A 12,924-nucleotide genomic window follows, 5' to 3' on the forward strand; every position below is an offset into this window, starting at 1 on the left:
AAAACAAACAATCCAATCCAAAAAAGGGCAGAAGACCTAAACAGACATTTCTCCAAAGAAGATATACAGTTTGCCAACAAACACAGGAAAGGATGCTCAACATCACTAATCATCAGAGGAATGTAAATCAAAACTACAATGAGGTATCACCTCACACCAGTCACAATGGCCATCATCAAAAAATCTACAAACAATAAATGCTGGAGAGGGTGTGGAGAAAAGGGAACCCTCTCTCACTGTTGGTGGGAATGTAAATTGATACAGCCACTATGGAGAACAGTATGGAGGTTCCTTAAAAAACTAAAAGTAGAACTACCATATGTCCCAGCTATCCCACTACTGGGCATATACCCTGAGAAAAACCATAATTCAAAAAGAGTCATGTACCACAGTGTTCACTGCAGCACTACTTATAAGCCAGGACATGGAAGCAACCTAAGTGTCCATCGACAAATGAGTGGATAAAGAAGATGTGGCACATATATACAATGGAATATTACTCAGCTATAAAAAGAAACAAAATTGAGTTATCTGTAGTGAGGTAGATGGACCTAGAGTCTGTCATACAGAGTGAAGTAAGTCAGAAAGACAAAAACAAATACCATATGGTAACACATAAATATGGAATCTAAAAAAAAAAAGGTTCTGAAGAACCTAGGGGCAGGACAGGAATAAAGACGCAGACGCAGAGAATGGACTTGAGAACACGGGGAGGGGGTAGGGTAAGCTGAGACTAAGCGAGAGGGTGGCATTGACATATATACACTACCAAATGTAAAACAGATGGCTAGTGGGAAGCAGCCTCATAGCACAGGGAGATCAGTTCATGCTTTGTGACCACATAGAGGGCCGAGATAGGGAGGGTGGGAGGGAGTCACAAGAGGGAGGGGATATGGGGATATACGTATACACATAGCTGATTCACTTTCTTATACAGCAGCAACTAACACAACAATATAAAGCAATTATACTCCAGTAAAGATGTTTTAAAAAAAAAAACACAAAACCACATGATCATCTCAATAGATGCAGAAAAAACATTTCATAAAATTCAACACCCATTCATGATAAACACTCACCAAAGTGAGTACAAAGGGGACATATCTCAACATAATAAAAGCTATTTATGATAAACCCACAGCCAACATAATACTCAATGGTGAAAAGCTGAAAGCCTTCCAGCTGAATTGTGGAACAAGACAAGGATGCCCACTCTCACCACTTCTGTCCAACATAGTTTTGCAAGTCCTAGCCACAGCAATCAGACAAGGAAAAAGAAAAAGGTATTCAAATTGGAAGCAAAGAGGTAAAAGTGTCATTGCATGCAGATGGCATGATACTCCATATAGAAAACCCTAAAGACTCCACACAACAACTATTAGAACTGATAAGTTAATTCAGCAAGGTAGCAGGATACAAGATTAACACAGAGACATCTGTTGCTTTTCATTCCACTAAGAGTGAAATATCAGAAAAAATGTAAAATATCAATCTCTTAAAATTGCATCAAAAATAAAATACCTAGGAGTAAACCTGATGAAGGAGATGAAAGACATATACTTTGAGAACTATAAAACATTGATAAAGGAAACTGAAGATAATTCAAAGAAATGGAAAGATATCCCATGCTCTCAGATTGGAATAACTGATACAGGTAAAATGGCCATACTACCCAAAGCAATCTACAGATTTAACACAATACCTATCAAATTACCCATGACATTTTTCACAGAACTAGAACAAATAATCCTAAAATTTATATGGAACCACAAAAGACCCAGAATTGCAAACACAATCCTGAGGAAAAAGAACAAACCTGGGGGCATAACCCTCCCAGACTTCAGACAATACTACAAAGCTACAGTAATCAAAAGAGAATGATATTGGCACAAAAACAGACCCAAGGATCAATGGAACAGATGTGAGAGCCCAGAAATAAACCCATACACCTATGGTCAATTTTAGTATTCGACAAAGGAGGCAAGAATATACAATGGAGAAAAGACAGTCTCTTCAACAAGTGGTGCTAGGCAAACCGGACAGCGGCGTGTAAAAGAATGAAATTAGAACATTCTCTAACACCATATACAAAAAAAAATTCAAAATCAATTAAAGACCTAAATGTAAGACCAGATACTATAAAACTCCTAGGGAAAAACATAGGCACAACACTCTTTGACATAAATCACAGCAATATTTTTTTTGGATCCGTCTCTTTACAGTAATGGAAATAAAAAATATATATAAACAAATGGGGTCTAATTAAACTTAAAAGCTTTTGCCCAGCAAAGGAGACTGTGAACAAAATGAAAAGACGGCCTACTCACTGAGAGAAGTATCTGCAAACGATGGGACCAACAAGGGATTAATTTCCAAAATATACAAACAGCTCATGGAGCTGAATATCAAAAAACAAACTACCAAGTTAAAAATGGACAGAAGACCTAAACAGACATTTCTCCAGAAGACATACAGATGGCCAACAGGTACATGAAAAGACGGTCTACATCACTAATTATTAGAGAAATGCAAACCAAAACCACAGTGAGGTTATCACCTCTACCGGTCAGAATGGCCATCATCAAAAAGTCTACCAATAATAAATGCTGGAGAATGTGTGGCGAAAAGGGAACGCTCCTACACTGTTGGTGGGAATATAAATTGGTGCAGCCACTATGGAGAACAGTATGGAGGTCTTTTAAAAAACTAAAAATAGGGCTTCCCTGGTGGTGCAGTGGTTAAGAATCTGCCTGCCAATGCAGGGGACACGGGTTTGAGCCCTGGTCCGGGAAGATCCCACAGGCCGCGAAGCAACTAAGCCTATGAGCCACAACTACTGAGCCTGCGCTCTAGAGCCCGCGAGCCACAACTACTGAAGCCCGCGCGCCTAGAGCCCGAGCTGCGCAACAAGAGAAGCCACCGCAATGAAGAGTAGCCCCGCTCGCCGCAACCAGAGAAAGTCCGCAGGGAGCAACGAAGACCCAACGCAGCCATAAATAAATAAATAAATTTATTATTAAAAAAAAAAAGAGTTACTGTCTGGGGGACAAGAGGTGGGGAGGAGCAGAAACGACTCAGAGGTCTGGATGGAGAGGCATGACCAGAAGGTGCTGCTGTGGATAGAAACAAGGAAGTCAGAGAGGAAGACTCTGTGAGAAACAAAACCGCGTTCCCAGTGCAGGAGGCAGGTGGTGGTTCCTCTGTGTGTCAGTTGACAGGATTAGAAATATCTCCCCGAGCCTCCTTCTCCCCTGGGGTCATCCGTTCTGTGACAGCCCCACCGGCTCCGCTAGACAAGCAAGGCAGACAGCGGAGGAGCCCTCAGTGCTTCACCCGCTTCCACCTCACATACGATGAACCCATCCAACAGCCCTGGCCCGAAGCCCCGCGAATCCATGACCCTGGTCCAGCACCACAGTCAAGCTCGGCGGCAGACTCAGGACTGGTTGCTGCAACCCAGCACCTCCTTCCTGGCTCTTCCACCCCAGGGCCTCACTCCCAGCTGAGGAATTTGATTCTCATGGCCCCAACCTGATCTACTGCAGGACCCTCCCCTAAAAATAATTCTTCCAGGGTCTCCACCTGGCTTCAAGCAAATTCCAAGTATCTCCACATGACATTCCCTGAGGCTGACGATCAGAAGGGGCTGACCTCTCAGGACCAGCGAAGCTAACTCCTACCTCAAAGCAAGCTCCTCCCAGTTAACCACCTCCCCTCCCCAGACGCACACCTGAGTCCTCACCACACTTGTGTCTTCTCAAGGGGTCATCTTTGAGCCGATTATGAAAACCACAGACCCCTTTCCAAACCACCTAAAGTCTTCCTGATTCATCCCACTCAACTGCGAATGTATTTTGTTGTAGGATTTCTGGAAGGGTTACAGAAGAAAACCTCATCAACCACTCAGATACTGACCCACTCATCACCTAGTGGTCAGATGGTGCCGGAGCTCTGTCACTGTTTATTACCACCACAGTCCTCCCACAGTCCAATCCCTGCGGAGCGGCGACCATCTCAGCACAGCTGTGTGTTCATACCTTCCTTTCCGGAAAATTACCCTCTTGTCTCAAGGATAAAATCCAGGCACACTTGCAGGGTGCACTAGACCCTGAAGGACCAGGGCCCAGCATCCCCTGAACTCCAGTGCTCAGAACAGCTCCCCCTCTTCCCGGCCCAGGGTGCCGGCCCCTCACCACTCCTGTGCTAACCTCTATCAGCTTGGGTCTCTCCTTCTCCAGAAAGTCCCCGCACTTCCATCACAAGGTTGCTGGGCTTCCACCTGTCACTGTGCCTCACTGTTTTTCTCCTTCTGTACAACTGAACAAAACTAGACCCAAATTATTTATTGTCTAAATAGGTATTGTCTGGTGTCATCATCAGAGCTCCATGAGTCCAGGGAAAGAATCGGTCACCGTCACCAATGAACCTCATGTCTGGATATAGTAACTGCTCAATAAACGTTGGAAGGAAGGAACAAATTTTGCATTTTCAGCATCTCGGGAAAGGGAAGGGGCTTCTCCAAGGTCACATAGGTTCTATGAAAACCAAAATCAGAACTGGAACCAAGCAGTGCGCTGGGCGGTGCCACGCATGTGTCTCTTGCTTCCACAGTGTTTGGACTGAACAGACCCAAGGGCGCCCCTTCCTCCAGACTCGGACCACCCGCCAAGCTTTTTTCCAGTCACAACCTTGGAATCACCCACTCAGCTCTCCTCGCCCTCCGGGACCAGCCAACACCATTTTCTGAGCTTAGCTCCTTACTGCCGACCAAGCATGAGCTCCCAGATTCGTCACAATTACTCCGCCAGGTGGAGGCCGCAGTCACCCGCCTGGTAACGTGCATCTGCCGCTCTCCCACACCTACCTGTCTCTGCGCTTCTCTTCCCACACGACGCAGCAGCTCGCCAGGGCGTGAGACATCGTTTCGCGAACTGGCCGAGGAGAAGCCGGAGGGCCCGAGCTCACTGGAAAAGGCAAAAGCAGCGCTGTGGCCGCGCCCTCTTCCAGGACGTGCCGAAGCCGTCCCAGGAGCGTGGGGAAAGCCCAGGACGCCGTGGAAGCCGCCCGGCTGACGGAGAAGAACCTGCGCCACGCCCTGTGGGTCCGCAGGCCCGGGGCTCTGCCCGCGCAGACTCCACCTCTGGACTTCCTGGAGCCACTTCCTGGATGAGCCGGTGAAGCTCATCAAGAAGATGGGCGACCGCCTGACCAACCTCCGCAGGCTGCTCGGCCCCCAGGCTGGGCTGGGCGAGTGTCTCTTCCAAAGGCTCAGCCTCAGGCACCACTAGGAGCCCCTGGAGCCCAGCGGCCTGTGAGGAGCCCCTCCGGGGTCAGGGCTTCTGCCTGCAGCCTGTCCCTGCAGCCACTGGGCAGCTTGTTAACCGCCCGGGAGCCCTCTCCGCGCCCTGGGCGGAGCCAAAACTGGGCTGTTCCTAGGCCCTGCCCTGCATCCTCAACTTCCTGTCCCGGGACGAGTGTCACTCTCTGGCTTTGGGTTTGGCCCGAGGAGAGGCAGAGTGCGTGGGGTCTGGTGAGACCCACATGTGGTCTGGAAGGTCCCAGAGCCTGCTGTCTCCTGGGCCCCATCCTGCAGGTAGAGCAGCGTGAGGCCCTGGGGGGCTATTCCTCTTTCTGAGAGGCTGCTATGAAGGAACCCGACGTGTAACACAGCCTGCACCTTGTCACCCCCCGTGCATCTGTCTGTCCTGCTGGCTCTGTGGACTTTGTGAGACACCAGCACGGCTGGGGACCATGGGAGGCACAGCCACGACCCCGACCCTCACTGCCCTTCTCTGCCTCAGTGAGCTTTGGGGAAGGGAGCGGGGAGGGGGCCCCTCTCCTCCCAGGTCTGAAGCTGAGAGACCCCAGGTCTCAGGAGATCAGTGGGGGCAGAAACTGTGGGGGAGGAAGGATGTGCTCAGCCCCAGATCTGACCCCAGAACTCAGGGCCCAGACCAGGCCTGGAGCATCTATGATGTGTGCTGGGGGATGGGCGCTCACAGGGAACTCTCTCCCAGGGCTGAGTCAGGGCCCGTGGAACCAGGTCCAGGTTAAGTGAGGCCCCCCAGACCTCCTGCTTCAACCCAACAACCCCCTGGTCATCTGGGGGGAACACAGCAGGTCTGAAATGATGCTGACCTGTCTGGGAGGCGCCTGAGGAATGACAGCTGGGGAAACTGACGGGAGAAGGGCACCCCTAACTCTTCAGGTCTGATCCCTTTCCAGGGGTCCTCCCCAAACCCTCCATCTGGGCTGACCCAGGTGTCGGTCACCAAGGGAAGCCCTGTGACCATCTTGTCTCCGGGATCTCTGAGGGCTGATGTCTACCGTCTGTATAGAGAGAGGCCCTCTGGACTCTGGGAGGCTAAGGCCCCACAGGACTCCAGTAACAAGGCCAGTTTCCCCTTTGAATCCTCGAGCTCAAGCACTGCAGGGCAGTACCAGTGTGTCTATCACTGCAGGAAAGACAGGTCAGAGTGGAGTGACCCCCTGCCCCTGGTGGGGACAGGAGGGAGGGAGGACCCGGGTCCCCTCCCACTGCGGCAGCGTCCTTACAGGCAGAGGGAGCACAGTGTGGGCTCAGGGGGACGGACGTCTCCCCTCACAGCCCACACCTGCGGTGAGCGGGGTGAAGGCCCCCTTTAACCCAGCCCCTTCCCCTCCCTCTCAGCCGCCGCGCCCTGTGGCGGCCTCAGGAGGGGGCGTGTCCCTGGCAGCTCACAGTTTGCAGCGGGCACTCTGCACCTGCTGAAGGAGGGAGGCGCCGACCCGCCCGACGCCGGACATCGAGCACCCATGGGAGGGGACAGGCCGTGTGCCCTGTGGGCCCCCTAAACTCCTCCCGTGGGGGAACCTGCGGATGCTATGATTCTCCCAGCTCCCTGCACATGTGCGGTCACACCCCAGTCACCCTCTGCATCGCCAGGTCACAGGTGAGGGCCCCCAGCCCCATCGTTTCCTGGACCCCTGACCTGAGCCTTGTGCCCAGTGAGCCCTGGGGTGATGGGGGATCAGGGGCAGTGGCCTCCCGGGGCAGAACCACTGGCGGGAGGCCTGGGAGGGACCAGGAGAGCTCTCACTGCAGCCCCAGTGAGCAGTGTGGGGTGTGCGTCCCCCTCGGTGCCGCTGTCCCTTCTCTGCAGGGGTGTACAAGGAGCCCTCCGTCTCAGCCTAGCCGGGCTCTCTCGTGCTCCGTGGAGACAGCTGATCGCCGGTGAGCAGCCCCTGTCCTGCCCCACGTCCTGACTGTGCTGTCAGGGTGCTGGGCCCAGAGCCACCCCTGGTGGTGATGGGGTCCTGGGACGGGTCCTAGAGCAGACATTGAGACAGGGCAGTGGTCCAGGGAGAGTGAGTGAGAAAAATGGAGCGGGTGCCGGGAGATAAGAGAGACCCACACAGAGGGGCTGAGAGCAGCTGAGAGGGGGTCACAGACAGGGTCCCTGGAGACAGGATGGTGGTCCCTCAGCTCAGGGTCAAGGGTGTGTTGGGGGTGGCTCTGTACACATCACGACCTTCCTCGCCCCCAGGAATGTACAGGAAACCCTCCCTCTTAGCCCAGCTGTAGGCCTCAGAACCCTGCAGAGAGAATGTGACCCTGCAGTGTGGCTCTGAGGTCTGGTCCGATCCCCTCCATCTGTCCAGGGAGGGGTCACTCACTCCTCTCCAGCACCTTCGTCTGCAGGACACGGCTCCACCCTTTGGGAACAACTTCACCTTGAGTCCTGTGACCTCAGCCCACAGTGGGACCTACACGTGCTACAGCTCACTCAGCACCTCCCCCTCCCTGAGGTCACAGCCCAGCGACCCCTGGAGCTCCTGCTCTCAGGCGAGGAGCCCCCTCCCCATATCCATCGAGGAGCCAGACCCTCGGCTCACAGCCCTGTCCCAGGGGAGCTCTGAGCTGGAGGAGAAGAAGGGGGACACAGGGACGTCAGCCACAGGTGGCCCCACCCCACGGAGGGAGGGACAATACAGGGGGAGTCCCTCTCCCTCTACTCCACTCACCCCACTCCAGGGTCCAGGCAGTGCTAGGTGTGTGCAGAAGGGAGACAGAAGAGCGGAAGCTCTGAACTTTGAGGGAAGACGTGGAGCTAAGAACAACATGAGGATCCAGACACGCGCCACATCCTCCTTCTGTCCTTGTTCCAGGCAGCACTGGGGGCCTGCAGACTCTCACCCACATGCACGAACGCCATGTCTGCTGAGTAACAGAGTCCTCTTAGCCTAGAAGAGACACAGTCTCCCCAGTCCTGGGCTGAACTCCTGTTAACCCTTCCCCACTAAACCTTTACAGAAGGGTCGCTTCCCACTGGACCTGGGGCTGGGAGTGGAGATGAAGGAAGGAGGGGGCTTCATGTCTCAAGTATAACTGAGGTCACTGGTGCCTATTGGGTGGTCATAGTGAGAAGAAATGCATGAAGGGGAAGATGCCCAGCTGAGAGAGGGAGAGAAGAGCAGGTGCCCTCCTCGCCTCTGTCTGGGTGCTGATTCCTAGGAGCACTTAGAGTCATCACGGCACCTATGGAATCACCCCACAATATGAAGGGCAGAGTGAAGGTGGCCTCTCATTTTCGGGTCAGGGAGGTGGTGGGATTCACTGGAGAGCTACATGTAAGTCATCAAATTAGAACACTCCCTCACACCATATACAAAAATAAACTCAAAATGGTTTAAAGACCTAAATATAAGACCTGACACTATAGGACTTCCCTGGTGGCGCAGTGGTTAAGAACCCGCCTGCCAATGCAGGAGACACGGGTTCGAGCCCTGGTCTGGGAAGATCCCACATGCTGTGGAGCAACTAAGCCCGTGCACCACAACTACTGCTCGTGCTCTAGAGCCCGCGAGCCCATGCTCTAGAGCCTGCGAGCCACAACTACTGAGCCCGCGTGCCACAACTACTGAAGCCCACGCGCCTAAAGCCCGTGCTCTGCAACAAGAGAAGCCACTGCAATGAGAAGCCCACACACCACAGTGAACAGCAGACCCCGCTCGCTGCAGCTAGGGAAAGTCCTTGCGCAGCAACGAAGACTCAACACAGCCAAAAATAAATAAATTTTTTTAAAAAGACATGACACGATAAAACTCCTAGAAGAGAACATAGGCAAAACACTCTTTGATATAAATTGTACCAATATTTTCATAGCCTTATTTATTTTTTTGGCCGTCCCGTGCCTCTTGCAGGATATTACTTCCCCGACCAGGGCTTGAACCTGGGCCACGGCAGTGAAAGTGCTGAGTCCTAACCACTGGACCACTAGGGAACTCCCAACTGTACTAATATTTTCTTAAATCAGTCTCCCAAGGCAAAAGAAATAACAGCAAAAATAAACAAATGGGGCATAATCAAACTTAAAAGCTTTTGCCCAGCAAAGGAAACCGTCAACAAAATGAAGACACAACATACGCAATGGGAGAAAATATTTGTAAACAATACGACCAAAATATACAAACTGCTCATATGACTCAAACTCAAAGAAATAGACAACCCAATCAAAAAACGGGCAGAAGAACTAAATAGACATTTTCCCAAAGACATACAGACAGCCAACAGGCACATGAAAAGATGCTCAACAATGTTAATTACTAGAGAAATGTAAAGCGAAACTACAATGAGGTATCACCACGGTACAGTCACCAGGGCTAACGTCAAAAACTGCAAATAATAAACGCTGGAGAGGGTACGGAGAAAAGGGAACCCTCCTACACACTTGGTGGGAATGTACATTGGTGCAGCCACTGTGAAAAACAGTAAGGAGGATGCTCGAAAACCTCAAAGTAGAGCTACCACATGATCCAGCCGCCTGGGCATATGTCTGGAGAAAACCATAATTTGAAAAGATACATGTACCTCAGTGTTCATAGCAGCACTATTTACAAGACAAGCCACATAGCCAAGACATGGAAACAGCCAAAGTGCCCATCAACAGGTGATGGATTAAGAAGATATGGTATATATATGGTACATATATACACATACATATATATACATAATGGAATATTATTCAGCCATAAAATATGAAAATTGCCATTTGCAGCAGCATGGATGGAACTAGACAATAGTATGTGTAGTTAAACAAGTCAGAGAAAGACACATACCGTATGATATCACTTATATGTGGAAAATAATACAAAGAAATCTGTACACAAAATAGAAACAGACTCACAGACACAGCAAACAAAATTATGGTTACCAAAAGGAAGAGATGGGGGCAGGATAGAAATTAAAAGTATGGGATTAACAGGTGCAAACTACTATATGTATAATAGATAAGCAACAAGGATTTACTGTATAGCACAGAAAATTATACCCAATATCTTGTAATAACCTATAAAGGAATATAATCTGCAAATCACACACACACATACACACACACACACAAAAGAATCACTATGCTGTACACCTGAAACTAACAATATTGTAAATCAACTATACTTCAATTTTAAAAAGAAGTATAATTGATATGACAAGAGATGACAGAAAATGAAAAAAAAGAACTACAGGCACCACAAATAGTCAAAGAATCTTGAAAAAGAACAAGCTGGAGGAATCACTGCCAGATTTCAAAATATACTACAAAGATATAGTATTAAAACAGTATGCTGGGCTTCCCTGGTGGCGCAGTGGTTGGGAGTCCGCCTGCCGATGCAGGGGACACGGGTTCGTGCCCCGGTCCGGGAAGATCCCACGTGCCGTGGAGTGGCTGGGCCCGTGAGCCATGGCCGCTGAGCCTGCGCGTCCGGAGCCTGTGCTCCGCAACGGGAGAGGCCACAACAGTGAGAGGCCCGCGTACCACAAAAAGAAAACAACAACAGTATGGTAATAGAAAACAACAAACAGATATATAGACCAACGGAACAGAATCAAAATCCTAGAAATAAACCGACCCGTGTGTAGTCAACTAATATTTGACAAGAGAGTCAAGAGTACACAATGGGTAAAGGACAGTCTCTTCAATAAATGGTGTTGGTCATATATACAATGGAATATTACTCAGCCATAAAAAGAAACGAAATTGAGTTATTTGAAGTGAGGTGGATGGACCTAGAGTCTGTCATACAAAGTGAAGTAAGTCAGAAAGAGAAAAACAAATACCATATGCTAACACATATATATGCAATCTAAAAAAATAAAATCGTTCTGAAGAACCTAAGGTCGCAGACGTAGAGAATGGACTTGAGCACATGGGGAGGGGGAAGGGTAAGCTGGGATGAAGTGAGAGAGTGGCATGGACATATATACACTACCAAATGTAAAACACATAGCTAGTGGGAAGCAGCCGCATAGCACAGGGAGGTCAGCTCAGTGCTTTGTGACCACCTAGAGGGGTGGGATAGGGAGGGTGGGAGGGAGACGCAAGAGGGAGGAGATACGGGGACATATGTATATGTATAGCTGGTTCACTTTGTTATAAAGCAGAAACTAACACACCACTGTAAAGCAATTATACTCCAATAAAGATGTTAAAAATAAATAAATGGTGTTGGAAAAACGGTGTATTGACGTGCAAAGCACGTCATTAGACCTTTCCTTATCTTACCACTACATTTTGGATTAGAACATTTACGATTTACCCTCTTAACAACTTTCAAGTATATACTACATTACTGTTAATTATAACCACAATGCTGTGCATTAGATCCCAGAACTTATTCATCCTCTACCTAGAAGCCTGAAGAACTGTAGTGTGTTAATTTTGCCTGCTGTATTATATACTGGAAACATCCTTGTAGTATTTTATTGTCTATATGTGCAAGTTCTTCTAGGTTTTATATGGCAAAAATCTCCTGGGTAGCATAAACATATTTGAAAATCTAAGGGATAATGATGCATTTCTTATTTAATTGACGGTCTTATTTTGTATAACCAGAAACAATGTGGAGTAATTCCTTTTGTCCCAGACCTTCACTAACACGGGTTATTGTCAGACTTTAAAAACAGTTTGCTAGTCTCACATTCAAGATATTGAATTCTTAGATTAAAATTTCCCCAAAGAAATCTCCAGGCCTAAATGGTTTTACTTGCAAATTCCAGAAAACATATAAAAACAATAATATTAATTCTACTCAATCTCTTCTAGAAACTAGATGAGGAGGAAATGTTGTATTAATTTATGAGGCCAGACCAACTCTCATAGTAAAAGTAAAGAAAACGAAAACAAAATAAAACAAAAATTTGCAGGCCAGTCTCCCTCATGAGCATAAACATAAACGTCTTCAACAAAATATTAGCAAATCAAATCTAACAACATACTTTTAAAATACTACACCACATCCAAGTGGGGCTTATCCCAGGAATGCAACATTGCTTGATATTCAAAAATCAACCAACCAGGGCTTCCCTGGTGGCGCAGCGGTTGAGAGTCCGCCTGCCGATGCAGGGGACGCGAGTTCATGCCCCAGTCCGGGAAGATCCCACATGCCACGGAGCGGCTGGGCCCGTGAGCCATGGTCGCTGAGCCTGCGCGTCCGGAGCCTGTGCTCCTCAACGGGAAAGGCCACAACAGGGAGAGTCCCGCCTACCACAAAAAAAAAAAAAAAAAAAAAAAAAACAACTGGACAGAAGACCCAAATAGACATTTCTCCAAAGAAGACATACACATAGTCAAGAGGCATGTGAAAAGATGTTCAACATCACCAATTATTAGAGAAATACAAGTCAAAACCACAGTGAGGTATCACCTCACACTGGTCAGAATGGCCATCATCAAAAATCTACAAATAATAAATGCTGTTGCTGGGAATGTAAATTGTTGCAGCCACTATGGAGAACAGTGTGAAGGTCACTTAAAATCTAAAAACAGAGTTACCTCATGATCCTGCAACCTCACTCTTGGGCATATATCTGGAAAAAACTCTAATTCAAAAACATGCATGCACCCCAATGTACCTAGCAGCACTATTTACAATAGGCAAGACGTGGAA

General features: G+C 48.7%; 1 protein-coding gene and 1 pseudogene across 8 annotated transcripts in view; one reads left to right on the forward strand and one right to left on the reverse strand.

Annotated features, from left to right (window-relative positions):
* The window catches only part of CDC42EP5 (CDC42 effector protein 5), a 145,081-nt gene that overhangs the window by 87,167 nt on the left and 44,990 nt on the right, over window positions 1-12,924 (reverse strand). The window lies entirely within an intron of this gene.
* On the forward strand, window positions 4,774-7,207 carry LOC132510205 (leukocyte immunoglobulin-like receptor subfamily A member 1; annotated as a pseudogene).

Source organism: Lagenorhynchus albirostris, chromosome 19, assembly GCF_949774975.1.
Source record: "Lagenorhynchus albirostris chromosome 19, mLagAlb1.1, whole genome shotgun sequence".
NCBI lineage: Eukaryota > Metazoa > Chordata > Mammalia > Artiodactyla > Delphinidae > Lagenorhynchus > Lagenorhynchus albirostris.